The following is a 12,785-nucleotide window of genomic DNA, read 5'->3' on the forward strand; positions in this document are numbered from 1 at the left end:
ATATATCTATGGTTTTATCCTAGTATCTACACATATATATCTATGGTTTTATCCTAGTATCTACACACATATATCTATGGTTTTACCCTAGTATCTACACACATATATCTATGGTTTTATCCTAGTATCTACACACATATATCTATGGTTTTATCCTAGTATCTACACACATATATCTATGGTTTTACCCTAGTATCTACACATATATATCTATGGTTTTATCCTAGTATCTACACATATATATCTATGGTTTTATCCTAGTATCTACACATATATATCTATGGTTTTATCCTAGTATCTACACACATATATCTATGGTTTTATCCTAGTATCTACATATATATATATATATATATATATATATATATCTATGGTTTTATCCTAGTATCTACACATATATCTATGGTTCTATCCTAGTATCTACACATATATATCTATGGTTTTACCCTAGTATCTACACACATATATCTATGGTTTTATCCTAGTATCTACACACATATATCTATGGTTTTATCCTAGTATCTACACACATATATCTATGGTTTTATCCTAGTATCTACACACATATATCTATGGTTTTATCCTAGTATCTACACACATATATCTATGGTTTTATCCTAGTATCTACACACATATATCTATGGTTTTACCCTAGTATCTACACATATATATCTATGGTTTTATCCTAGTATCTACACATATATATCTATGGTTTTATCCTAGTATCTACACATATATATCTATGGTTTTATCCTAGTATCTACACACATATATCTATGGTTTTCCGCTGATGTAAAAAGTCTTTTCCAGTCCTTCTCTCCGATACAACCCTCACTGACGTTTATGGACGAGGTTTTTGATCACTGTCACTTTTCTGCTGCTCCCGTTGTAGTCTTGAATTGATAAATCAATCCGTCTGAAGTCCACGGGAGGTTTTACCTCCCCAGACGACGTGCTGCCTGGCAACCATCGCCGGTCTTTTGACTTCTCGAAAAGGTCGAACTGCTGTCCTTTTTGTACCAAATTATTCTGCTGTTGAATGACTGGCGAGAGGACTATTCATAGATTTGATAGCACTGCCCATTAAAAACACTCTCTCAGCTCACGTTGCATACAGATCATTTGCATTGATTACTCAGAGTATTGATCAGATGTACAAGTAATTGGCAGCTCTGTTGCACTTCTGCGAGATTAATTTGGGAGTAGGGGAAGTGATGATGAATGTGTTGCCACAACATGGCTCGTTTAAAATGGATAAATGGATCGCGGCGATGACAAAGACTAATGGAGGATTGATCTCGGTGTGATTGAGACAAGATGTGACGGAACTCAGTGTGTGTATATGACAAGGTCTTCATCTTTTAAACTAAAATCAGTGATTCGCTCAGTTCAGAGGCAAAAAGAGTTAAATCAACACTCTCTGGCCTCTCACGCATTATGAAAACTGATTACTAGTGCAAAGTTAAAGGCTTTATATTTTGTATTCATGATATTTTGCCCCCACCCTGTCGACCAGTACTCTGCAACTTACCGTACACATTAATGTTTCCCCCGGTTTGTAGAAGTCAAGTCAAGGCTTTATTTATATATATTATATATTTTTTCAAAGTTTATTTATATAGCACATGTAGAAGACGTAAACGAGTTCTAATGCTTCTTGCGGACAACAGTCTGGTCATACTTATTGGTCAAAATGGTCAGGGCAGCATTCAGAGAAATCAAAGAACGGACTTCTTCTCTTCTGTAGCCAGTCATTGTAACCGATTATTTGGAAATTTCGTGTTTTTTATTATTCACACCACCGGTGTGTAACATCCCTAATGTTGGATAAAACCCTGCATATACAGTAACCTTAGGATTGCAAACCTACCTCAAACGTGCTGAAAATCTGATTGAGGATTCTGGGAGATTACAGATGTGCTGAGGTTGCATTTTACAGGGCCTAATCAGTCGCCTTCAAAGCACCAGACATGCTCAATCTATCACAGAGAAGTTCCTAAAATGATTTCTAGTGCCGCTTTGTCTTCGTCCTGCAGGAGCGGCGAATTACAAAGAGTCAAATTTACTTTTTTCCAGGATTGGAGGTAAAGTGGAGAGTACTAATAGTCAAGCTCTCGTGAGTCCTGTTATGTTCTTTGCACCCAATTAATGGTGACAGCTGTTTGTTACAGTTTACAATGGCTTGATTAGAATTGCAGCGTTCATGTAAAGCACTTGTGAACATGAGTCCAGGTTCGGTACTTTATAAAGCCTCTCGTTATAGCAGAACTGTACTACTTTATAAATCCAAGAGTACTTCTCAGAATAGACTTAACATGGACTCCGTGTTCCCTGGATACCCAGTTCTCCGTGTTCCTTTTCTGGGATACAACATGAATATCGGCCTGAATTCTGACGGGGAAGGAGTGTAAAGTCAAATTTCTAAATTGACATTAGAGATGGGCTATGAATTGGCATTGAAAATTATGTTGTCCTCCGTGAAAAACGCTCCCATAGGTCGTTTGTTTAAGCAATTACTACTCACATTAATGTGATATCCCAGGGTACGGTCCCATTTTAAAATAAAAGTAAACGGTAAACCAGAAGTGAGATTCAATTCAATTAAATTTTATTTATAGTATCAAATCATAACAAGAGTTATCTCTAGACACTTTACAGATAGAGTAGGTCTAGGCCACACTCTATAATTTACAAAGACCCAACAATTCCAGCAAAGAGATAACGTCTGATTTTATCCCAAACCGCAATCTTTCTCAACTAATTTGTTTTTGTGTCTAAACGTATCCAAACTGCGATCGTTTCACAACGTTAACAACGTGTTTAAAACCGCAACCGTGGGCCGCCCTGGTAGCTCATCTGGTTGAGCGTGCCCCATGTACAAGGACTCAGTCTGTGGCTTGGGTTCGCGTCCGACGCAAGGTTTGCTGCATGGCAGTACTTTTAGTGTGTATAGAGCCAGCATATCTCCACCAGACTCCATGTAAATAATCAGGACTTTTAGCGTGTATAGAGCCAGCATATCTCCACATGTAAATGGGTGAATTAAGGGTTTATTTCAACCAAACCAGAGTGGTGATTGCTGGAACAGTGGAAAGATGAACCAAGACGGCTTTTGATAGTTTGATTTAGTTTCTGTCCACTCTGAATGAAGTGTGTTTTACCATGATAAAAGTAGTGATTATTTACATGGAGTCTGGTGGGTTTGGTGATGGGGATTTCGGGGCTGTTTCATGTTAAACTAAAATGATCTTACTCTTTAACTAAAAGGTCTATCTCTGTAGGGATCCTTTCCATAATGTTGTCAGACACTTAGAATAATAATCTGAGTCTGTCAGCGGCAACAACAGAACTTTTAGTGGATGGAAATTGAAGGTGCGCAATTGTCCATTTACGTTACATTGCAGCTTGTTTCAGTCTCGTTTAATACTGGACCAATGTCAAAGATTGGTGTTCCCATCAGACACAGGTTGATAAAAACCAAAGGTACCCTTTAATAAAGCATGTACAAGTTGTTTTTAGTCAGTCTCATGAAAAAGGTCTGATCTTTTTCTATGGCTTCAATCCTGTCAAATCCTCATTTGCATACATCTGAAACAATAAAAGTAAAGGGACTCTGCAGCTGTGATAAGTGTGTCATTGTAATGAATTGACACGCTTATCACAGCTGCAGTGTGTCCGTGTCCGTGTGTAATTTGTACATCAAGTTTCAATTCACAAGGAACTTATTCTGAATTTTAGAGACAGTTAAATAACCGGCCTTTGTTTTATACTATTGGTTAGACAGGAAACCTTAAATAACACCGAGCAAATTTCCCACAGTGAGAACCAGGTTAGAAAGTATTTTAGAAAAATGAAACAAAGGAAATGTTCCTTGAGTCAGCCCCTCTGATAGATGATTACTTCTCTCTGGAGTTGTGACAGACTTTATGAGATGTAATTTCAGCCGACTGAGTCTCTCTTTTTTTCCCCAGTAATTGAACAATCTTGTGCAAGGTACAAGATTGTACCTGTGCAGTGTTCATTGTTTGAGGTGTGCTGTCACAAACGCTTCCCTGCTCCGGTTCTTACTGCGGGGAAGCTTGATGAAAACCCTCGGGTGTCCTCATGGACTGCAGTCGGGTCTGTATTAAAGAAGACGACCCCTTCGGAGCTCTGCAGTCGAGGATCCGAGCTGTAAATTGAAAATAAATCAACTATCCATTCCATGGAAAAGTCGCTCAGAAAACAATTCAGCCCGTCCCCCTGCAGCTCGGCTATTATCCATCCAATCATGAGGACTTTCAACACTGTCCACACTGATAAACTGCGTCATTACAGCCATTTATTCTACTCATGTGCAGTGACGTCTACCAAGACTATCCTCCCGGAAAAAAAACACTCCCATATGTTGTTTGTTCATGCAGCAATTTCGACCTATATTTACGTTTATAGTGGCCATAGTAGTTATGACGGGAGCAAACAGATTTGTTGTTGAGATGTACACCATTCCGAAAAAAAACAATCCAAAACATGTGTGATGTTTTGAACATGCAGAAAGTACATGTGTATGCAAACAATACGAGAGAATAAGTATTTCCTTTACATAAATAAAGACATTGGAACCATACCTTGATGCAGAAAAAAACATAAATTGTTGCATAAAGATTCACCAGAATGCAGGAAATTTTGTGTTTGACGCTTGAAATTTTATGAGGGATGACCCCCCTAGGATATAATGTGTCCTCCCCCCCAAAACCTACCCCCCCTGGCTGTCCATCAACTGATCCAGAGCTGTCTGTCTTCCTGTGATGTGCGGGAAAGACACACTTGAAGGCGCCACACTCAATTTTACTGGAACAGATTCTGCTTGAAACTCCTCTCCAATCACTCGTCTCGTCATGGTGAGTGTTCTCGACCTTGTGTCCTCCAGCAGACGTGTCAATAGAGTCTCTTTCCCACCTCGCTTTCTCCGTCTCTTACTTTTGTTTTTAGATTAGGGTTACTCGCATCATTCTCCCCATTCTTCCCTGCTCATGTATACGGGATATATACGGATATTTCTGCATTCATGTGTTGATCACTTTAACGTTGCAGCTGGTAAAGGTGGAGCTCACGGATCAATAAAGTTGTATCTTAGCGATAACAATACATCTATTTGTCGACTATATTTTGTATGATCAATCTGATTTGCAAAGAAAGTAAAGTTATCACTACATGAAGTGCAGTGAAAATTACAATAATTACCTCTGAAATATAGTAGTAGAGTAGAGGCTAAAAAGTAGCCTAGCAGACAGTAACAGTAAGGTACTTTTTATAAATACATTATTATAGGTTATGGGTAGATAGATAGATAGATAGATAGATAGATAGATAGATAGATAGATGGACGGACGGACGGACAGACAGACAGACAGACAGACAGACAGACAGGTTTTTATTGTTCCCAGGTGCTACAGCAGCAAAATATCAGACACACAGCACACATAGAGAATATCTACATTAAATAATAGGATACAATATACATGAATAATAGGATAGAATACAAGAACAAATAGTCAAAAAATGAAGATTGAAAAATACAAAGTGGAGAAACGTATACAAGTTGGGAATAAAAAATGCACAACTACTTAAAGCTATAGTGCATAGTTTCTGTCTCCACGCAGTTACTAGTAGCCAAGGAGGAAAGTCACCGGACACCACAATCTTCTGAACATAGTCACACTGAGAAATCCAGAGAGAGCTGTGTGGAGCTGATAGTCTTAATTAGATTTGTAGCAACTCATTTGGTAATGGCTTGAATGTAACGGACATTCATTAATATCAAAAAGTTACGCACTAAAGCTTTAAATAGTATTTATAAAATGTAAGTAAAACCTATGTTTTTGCAAGTTGCACTTAGCGCAACACTCAGCGATGAAGTGTTAAAAAGTTGTATTGCCAGTGGTAGGATTGATTTCTTGTACCGGTCAGTGCGACACTGAAGCTGTCAGAGCCCAGGTAAAATCATGTTGATGTTGCTTTAAATTATAATAGGTAAGAGTAACGACAGGTATAACAGGGAGAATGGTGTCTCTGTCATTCTCTGCACGCACAGATCACCTGTTCTCGCACAACTTTGCTGAGCAGGTGGTTTCTGGAGAAGTGCGCGACGCTTTAGTCTACAGCAGCTGCACCGCTACTGAGTTTGGTGAACGTGGATGATATTTTCTAGACAAAACTGTTTTCTGTTTCTTTGAAGCTCTGCCTCGACTGTCGGTGATTTACTGAGTTTCCCTGATGGACAGAAAATCTTTAGGCTACTTGTTGCTAAAGTAACTAACTGTAGCTGCTAACGCTGGCTAGCTCAAGGCTCAAGGAAGCCAGAACTGGGAGCGCCGAGCACTGGGGGACGTGTGAGTATTTACACCGCAGGAACAGGAGCTTTGGACGGCTGGGACAGAGAGGCCGAGTGGACTGGTTACATTGGGACAGAGAGGCCGAGTGGACTAGTTATGGTTACATTGGGGCAGAGAGACTGAGTGGACTAGTTACATTGGGACAGAGAGGCTGAGTTGACTGGTTACATTGGGACAGAGAGGCAGAGTGGACTAGTTATGGTTACATTGGGGCAGAGAGACTGAGTGGACTAGTTACATTGGGACAGAGAGGCTGAGTTGACTGGTTACATTGGGACAGAGAGGCAGAGTGGACTAGTTATGGTTACATTGGGACAGAGAGGCCGAGTATTTACAGTACTTGATTTACAGCTGATTTGTGAAAAGGTAGCCTACACAACCTTATTTAACAGTAATTTAGTTTTACTGTGAACCGTCACAGGAAGTGCTTTTATTTTGAAGTAAGCTACACGGAAGTTATCTGTTGTGTAGCCTACTCTTGCTAGCTTACTGAGAAGCAACATGTCCGTCAGGCTCCAGTTGTTCACTTTCTTGTTTGTAAAACTGCAACATATTGAACAGTAAATGGTCACAGTAAAAGACAAGCGCTTTTGGTCGTCATTCGAAGCCATTCCACTACAGGCAGAGTTACTCTCCACGGCTGATAAAATGCAATGATATTTACGTGTAGCAAGCCTCAACATTAATTCCCGACATGTTTATATCTGTCAGCCGCTGACGTACCGTCACCTGTTGGGACATACATGCTGTCCGTACCGTCACCTGTTGGGACATACATGCTGTCCGTACCGTCACCTGTTGGGACATACATGCTGACGTACCGTCACCTGTTGGGACATACATGCTGACGTACCGTCACCTGTTGGGACATACATGCTGTCCGTACCGTCTCTAGTTCTGGCTCTGACCACGGGATCAGAAACAGGACAGCTCACTTCAACGCAGCGTAATAACTCCTGAAAATAATATCCATCTCGCAAATGTATTTGTCTCTGCAGTCATCTCAACCATCGAATACAGCGAAAGGAAAATAATACGGCTTTTTTTTTTCCTGTGAAGAAATGTGTTGGTGAATTATTAAAAAAAACCAATGCACCACTAAATGTTGCGTTAAAATGCGTTGTAACTCGCGTTACTGAGATTGTAACGAGTATAATATTACCGAAATTTAATTAGTAATGCGTTATATTACTGCGTTACAGCAAAAAGGAATACATTACTGTAATTGCGTTTCTTTTGTAACACGTTACTCCCAACACTGTTAGGGTTTGGAAACACAGAGGGAGAAAATAAGAAGCAATTCAATTTAGACATAATTTGAAAGGAATGAGTTCTTTATCTTGGTCTCTGCTCTATCTATCTATCTATCTATCTGTCTGTCTGTCTGTCTGTCTGTCTGTCTATCTATCTATCTATCTATCTATCTATCTATCTATCTATCTATCTATCTATCTGTCTGTCTGTCTGTCTGTCTGTCTGTCTGTCTGTCTGTCTGTCTGTCTGTCTGTCTGTCTGTCTGTCTGTCTGTCTGTCTGTCTATCTATCTATCTATCTATCTGTTTTATTCTCTTTATCTCATGTTCACTTAGTGCTGTTTTCCCATCATGGTAATCGGACTGACGTCTCTTTTACATATGCTTTCATGACATTATTTTGGGGTATTGCTCATCGTACATACAACAGAATATATACCAGTGTTTCCCCTCACTTTGAGGAAGACCTACCTTACATGTTGTGTCTCTTTGTGGGTTTTTGTCTCTTTGTAGTCCCGGGTGTCTCCTTTAGGTCATTTGTGTTTTCTTTTGGATCTCTGTGGTCATTCAGCGTCTCTTTGTAGTTGGTTTGTGTCTCTTTGTGGTAGTTTTGTGTCGCTTTTTAAAGACAAAATGTAAAGCTAAAGAAGTCCTACAATCATTAGATCTGAGAAAAGTCTTGCAGTTACTTTCATTTGGCTAAGGTGCTGCACCTAAACAGCTCGGATGCTACGCCTAAACCTTCTAATGGCCTGAAAACCACACAGCACACACATGGGGGAAGTAGACGAGAGACGGAGAGCGCCGTCTCTTCATATCCCACTGCGTCCTGGATATGTATAAGCTGCACTTCTTTGCAATCAAATGACTCGAGAGGCATTGTATGAAATCTCCAACACTTTGCATATTGATGGGAAAATAAATAGCACTAGCAATAGTACAAACACACACATGGTACACAGACAGACAGGCCTATATTTGAAGTGTGCAATAGAAAAGAATGAATCACATATTGATAGCTTGCAACATCAATATCTCATCTGTTTCATGAGTTGCTCAGGGATTCAGATGTGACGGGGCGGTGGCGGCGGCGTCTGGGGATCGTTGTCTGTCCGAGTTCGTACTACAATCATCCTAACTAACATCAATCGATTAACTTTCACACATCTGACCTTCACAGCAAATCAATGAATAAATGTTATTACTTCCTCCTTAGCCCCCCCCACCACACACACACACACACACACACACACACACACACACACACACACACACACACACACACACGTAGGTCTGTGGCACTATCTTTGTGGGGACCCGTCATTGACATAATGCATTCCCTAGCCCCTTACCCTAACCTTAACCATCACAACTAAATGCCTAACCTTAACCCTTACCCTCACCCTAACCATAACCTAATTCTAATCCTAATCCTACAACCAAGTCTTAACCCTCAAACAGCCCTTTAAACTTGTGGGGTCCAGCATTTTGGCCCCACAAAGCTGTCCGGACCCCACAAGTATACTGTATTCCCAGTTTCTGGACCTCACAAATATAGTTAAACAAGCCCAAACACACACACACACACACACACACACACACACACACACACTCACACACACACACACACACACACACACACACACACACTCACTCACTCACTCACTCAGTCAGTCACTCACTCACACTCATACAGCAAGGTGCACGCACGCACGCACACAGGGGAAGAGATAATTCAAAGTCACAGCCATTGTCCTATCATCTGAGCCGTGGTTTGTATTCTGTCAGAGCGCCCAGTATCGTATGAAGAACTGCTTATTTGTATGTTGATAAAATATAATCTCCCAGCTGCCTGGCTGAATTTGTGAACACTATCCTTCTGACATTTGAAGAATCCCAAGCAATGTGTGTTTGTCTCACTCAGTGCGTTTACATGCACAGCAGTAACCGGGGTATCTCAGTCATTACCCCGGTTAAGTGAATAACTTAACTTTCTCCCCGTATACATGAGTGGGGAGGAATGGGGAGAATGACAGGAGTAGCTCTACATCCGATACAGTATGTGGCGCTCTGCCAACGCACAACTAGCTTTTTTTTTTACGTTATGTGTAACTGTCTGGTGGAATTAGCAGCTAACTAACATTAACGTTAGCCAGGAGTGGCAGCGGAGGCTGCCCAGTCTACTTTTTTGCCAAGACACAGCGTTGACAGCCCCAGAGATGGACAATCTGTTTAGCCATCTCCCGGTGTCTGCTGCTGCCTCGGCGGGGAGGAAAACAGACAGACCGCAGGCTCTGAGCTGCCCGCCGCTGATTTGGTTAAAGCTGTTTTGTTGTATGGCGTCATAGCAACGACTAAGACTCACCGCGCGCTTAAACCAATCTTTGTCCGGTTAAGGTGTATACTGTACATGCAGGGATACTCTGGTTACTGAAGGAGTTCTCTACCTCTGTTAACTGGTTATTAGGACTCCAATTATAACCGGGGTAAGGTGTTTACCTGGCGTTTGAGATATCGAGGTATTGCCTTAACCCGAATATAATCGTTTTTTTAAACTGCATGTAAACGCTCTGAGGGTCCTATCTTGCACCCGGCGCAGTGCAGCGCAAAGCCCGACCCAAGTGTCTTTGCTAGTTTAAGACCGACCCAGTTGTCAGTTTCCCGTCCAGCGCCCGCGTTGTTTAAATAGCAAATGCACCTGCGCCCATCTGTGGCCCATGGGCGTGCTGGTCTTACAGGGAGGTGTGTTCAGGTGCATTCTGGGTGTGCTGGTCTTAAAGGGAGGTGTGTTCAGGTGCATTCTGGGCGTGCTGGTCTTACAGGGAGGTGTGTTCAGGTGCATTCTGGGAGTATTGCTATCTTGAGGCAGCGGGAAGTGATGGCTCCATTGACCAACAAAAACCTGGTCTAAAGTCAATAACGCAGCATTTCATTGTTATTTTAACAGAGCATTAGTAAAATGCTCCTAGGCTCGTGCACAGCGCGCACACTATGCTTGTTACACACACAGGGACGCACAGCAGCACACACACATGCAGAAGATTAATCATAATAGCAATGCTCCAAGGTCCAAACGCGCCTGGCTTTTAAAGGGAATGGGAGATGATCTGTGATTGGTTGATTGCATGTTACGCCTAAAACACACCTCTGATTAATGAAGACACTAAGTACAACCCTTTTGAACCATGCGCCCGGTGCACGATGCCGTCAAACTAGCAAAAGTAGATTCGTACAGGCCCTAAACACACCTGCACCAGGCGCTTCACGCCGTGTGCTTAGATCGTTAAAATAGGGCCCTCAGTGTGTTTGTTGTGTCTGTGTGTCTGTGTGTTACTTGGACTGTTTGTGTTGCATCTGCCATTCAAGACCTATTAACCTGTATATTTGTTCTCATGCATGTGTGTTTTGGGATGTAACGATGCATCGTGAAGCGGTTTAAGATGGATATTAAATGATTAAAGATTACAACTTACAACGGTTGAGTTGAATCGCGAAGGAATTTTTTTAAACAGCCTAGGGTGTAATCTACTTTAGATTTCACTTGTTTGACTTCAGACGTCACTCCGTCTTCTTAGTTTCTTTATTTGAAGAGATTTGTTTCTATCCATTTAGTTATTTTGATGTGGGATTTGGGTGAATCGAATCGTGAGTTGAGTATCGTTATCCCTATTATTTGTGTGTGCCCTTGCATTTCTCTGTGTAAATAGAGTTTGTGTGTGTGTGTGTGTGTGTGTGTGTGTGTTCATTTCCTCTCTTGTCCCGAGAGGTGTGTAAGGGATTAAGCCAATGTTTGCTCATGTCAACAAATAAGATGGTAATGCTCATGTCTGATAGGAATTAAGTTTTTCAATCTTTCCAAACAATGCTCCGAGTAGCTTAGCCGCTTAGCTTAGCCGCTTTAATGAAGAATCACTCAAACCTCACTTTGCTCTGCTCTACGCTTTCTTTGTGTGTGTGTGTGTGTGTGTGTGTGTGGCCGCTAATTTTATGGCCTTTCAAATCTTTTAAACCAGAACTAAAATCCTGCACAGATTGCGGATCATTTCTATCCGAATATATCATTTGATGCCTGTGGTTGTTTATGTTCTGCTTTATCAGTTTGGATGATCTGTGACAGTGATGGTAGGCCAACTTATTGTTTGGTTTGTGTTCTAATGATAATAATAATATATCATATTGAGTTTTGAAAAGTGTAACCACACTTGCAACCCATTTACCGGCATTGCCATGACTTACAGCGACTTAAGCCCTGTTCGCATAGGACTAGTCATTTGTAATAATGACGGAGGTTGTCTGTGATCTTACTCCCGTGTGAATCGGCCATGTCTGGAGTTTGTGAAGTAAAAATTTCCCAAATGACCTACCACATTCCCCCGAACACCGAGGTCCTGCGATAATATTAGTCCCGGGTGATAGTCCCGGGTGAATCGACATGTCTGTCTGTGATTGGGCGGGGTCGTATATCATTTTTTAAAGGTTTTTGTTTCCTGTGCGCCTTTTTATCCCTATCGCGAAGATGGATATGAGATGGCGGGGGGCTGCGGATGCCAACGTAGTCTGGCCATGGCCAATGTAGTCTGGACCGCTGCCCGACTGGAGACCTTCGTCCCCGAGTCAACGCGCTTCCCGCGGCTTCGTCCGAGGGCTGATGCTGTGTGGCTGATGGTGATGCTGTGTGGCTGCCGCCGCTGCGCCTATGATAGGGTATGCGTGTGTGCGTGCGTGCGTGCATGTGTGTGTGTGTGTGTGTGTGTGTGTGTGATTACATAGCTTTGTTGGGAAGGGGACTGGTTTTAGGATGTGATTACGATTGAACCCATGATAGTTTATATTGTAAATTAGGTGTAAATGTGTTTGTAAAACTGTATATTCTGATGTTTTGTACTTCACTTGCATTAAATATAATGTGTGTTTTATCGACCTCCCCAGGGACTACGGGCGGAAAATAGCACTTGGTGCAATGCATCTCTCTCGCAATACTTGTAGAATTGCAATACATGAAAAACGCAGTACAAATCCAATCTGCGCCCATGTATCATGAAAGAATGGAATCGGCACAAAAGCATATTGTCCCAGCCCTAAAATAACACTGGTTTATACATTTCCCATAATGCAGCTGGGTAGTGTCTTTCTTTAGGTTGGTTGTTTTTTGTTTTTA

Source organism: Sander lucioperca, chromosome 6 (genome assembly GCF_008315115.2).
Source record: "Sander lucioperca isolate FBNREF2018 chromosome 6, SLUC_FBN_1.2, whole genome shotgun sequence".
Lineage (NCBI taxonomy): Eukaryota > Metazoa > Chordata > Actinopteri > Perciformes > Percidae > Sander > Sander lucioperca.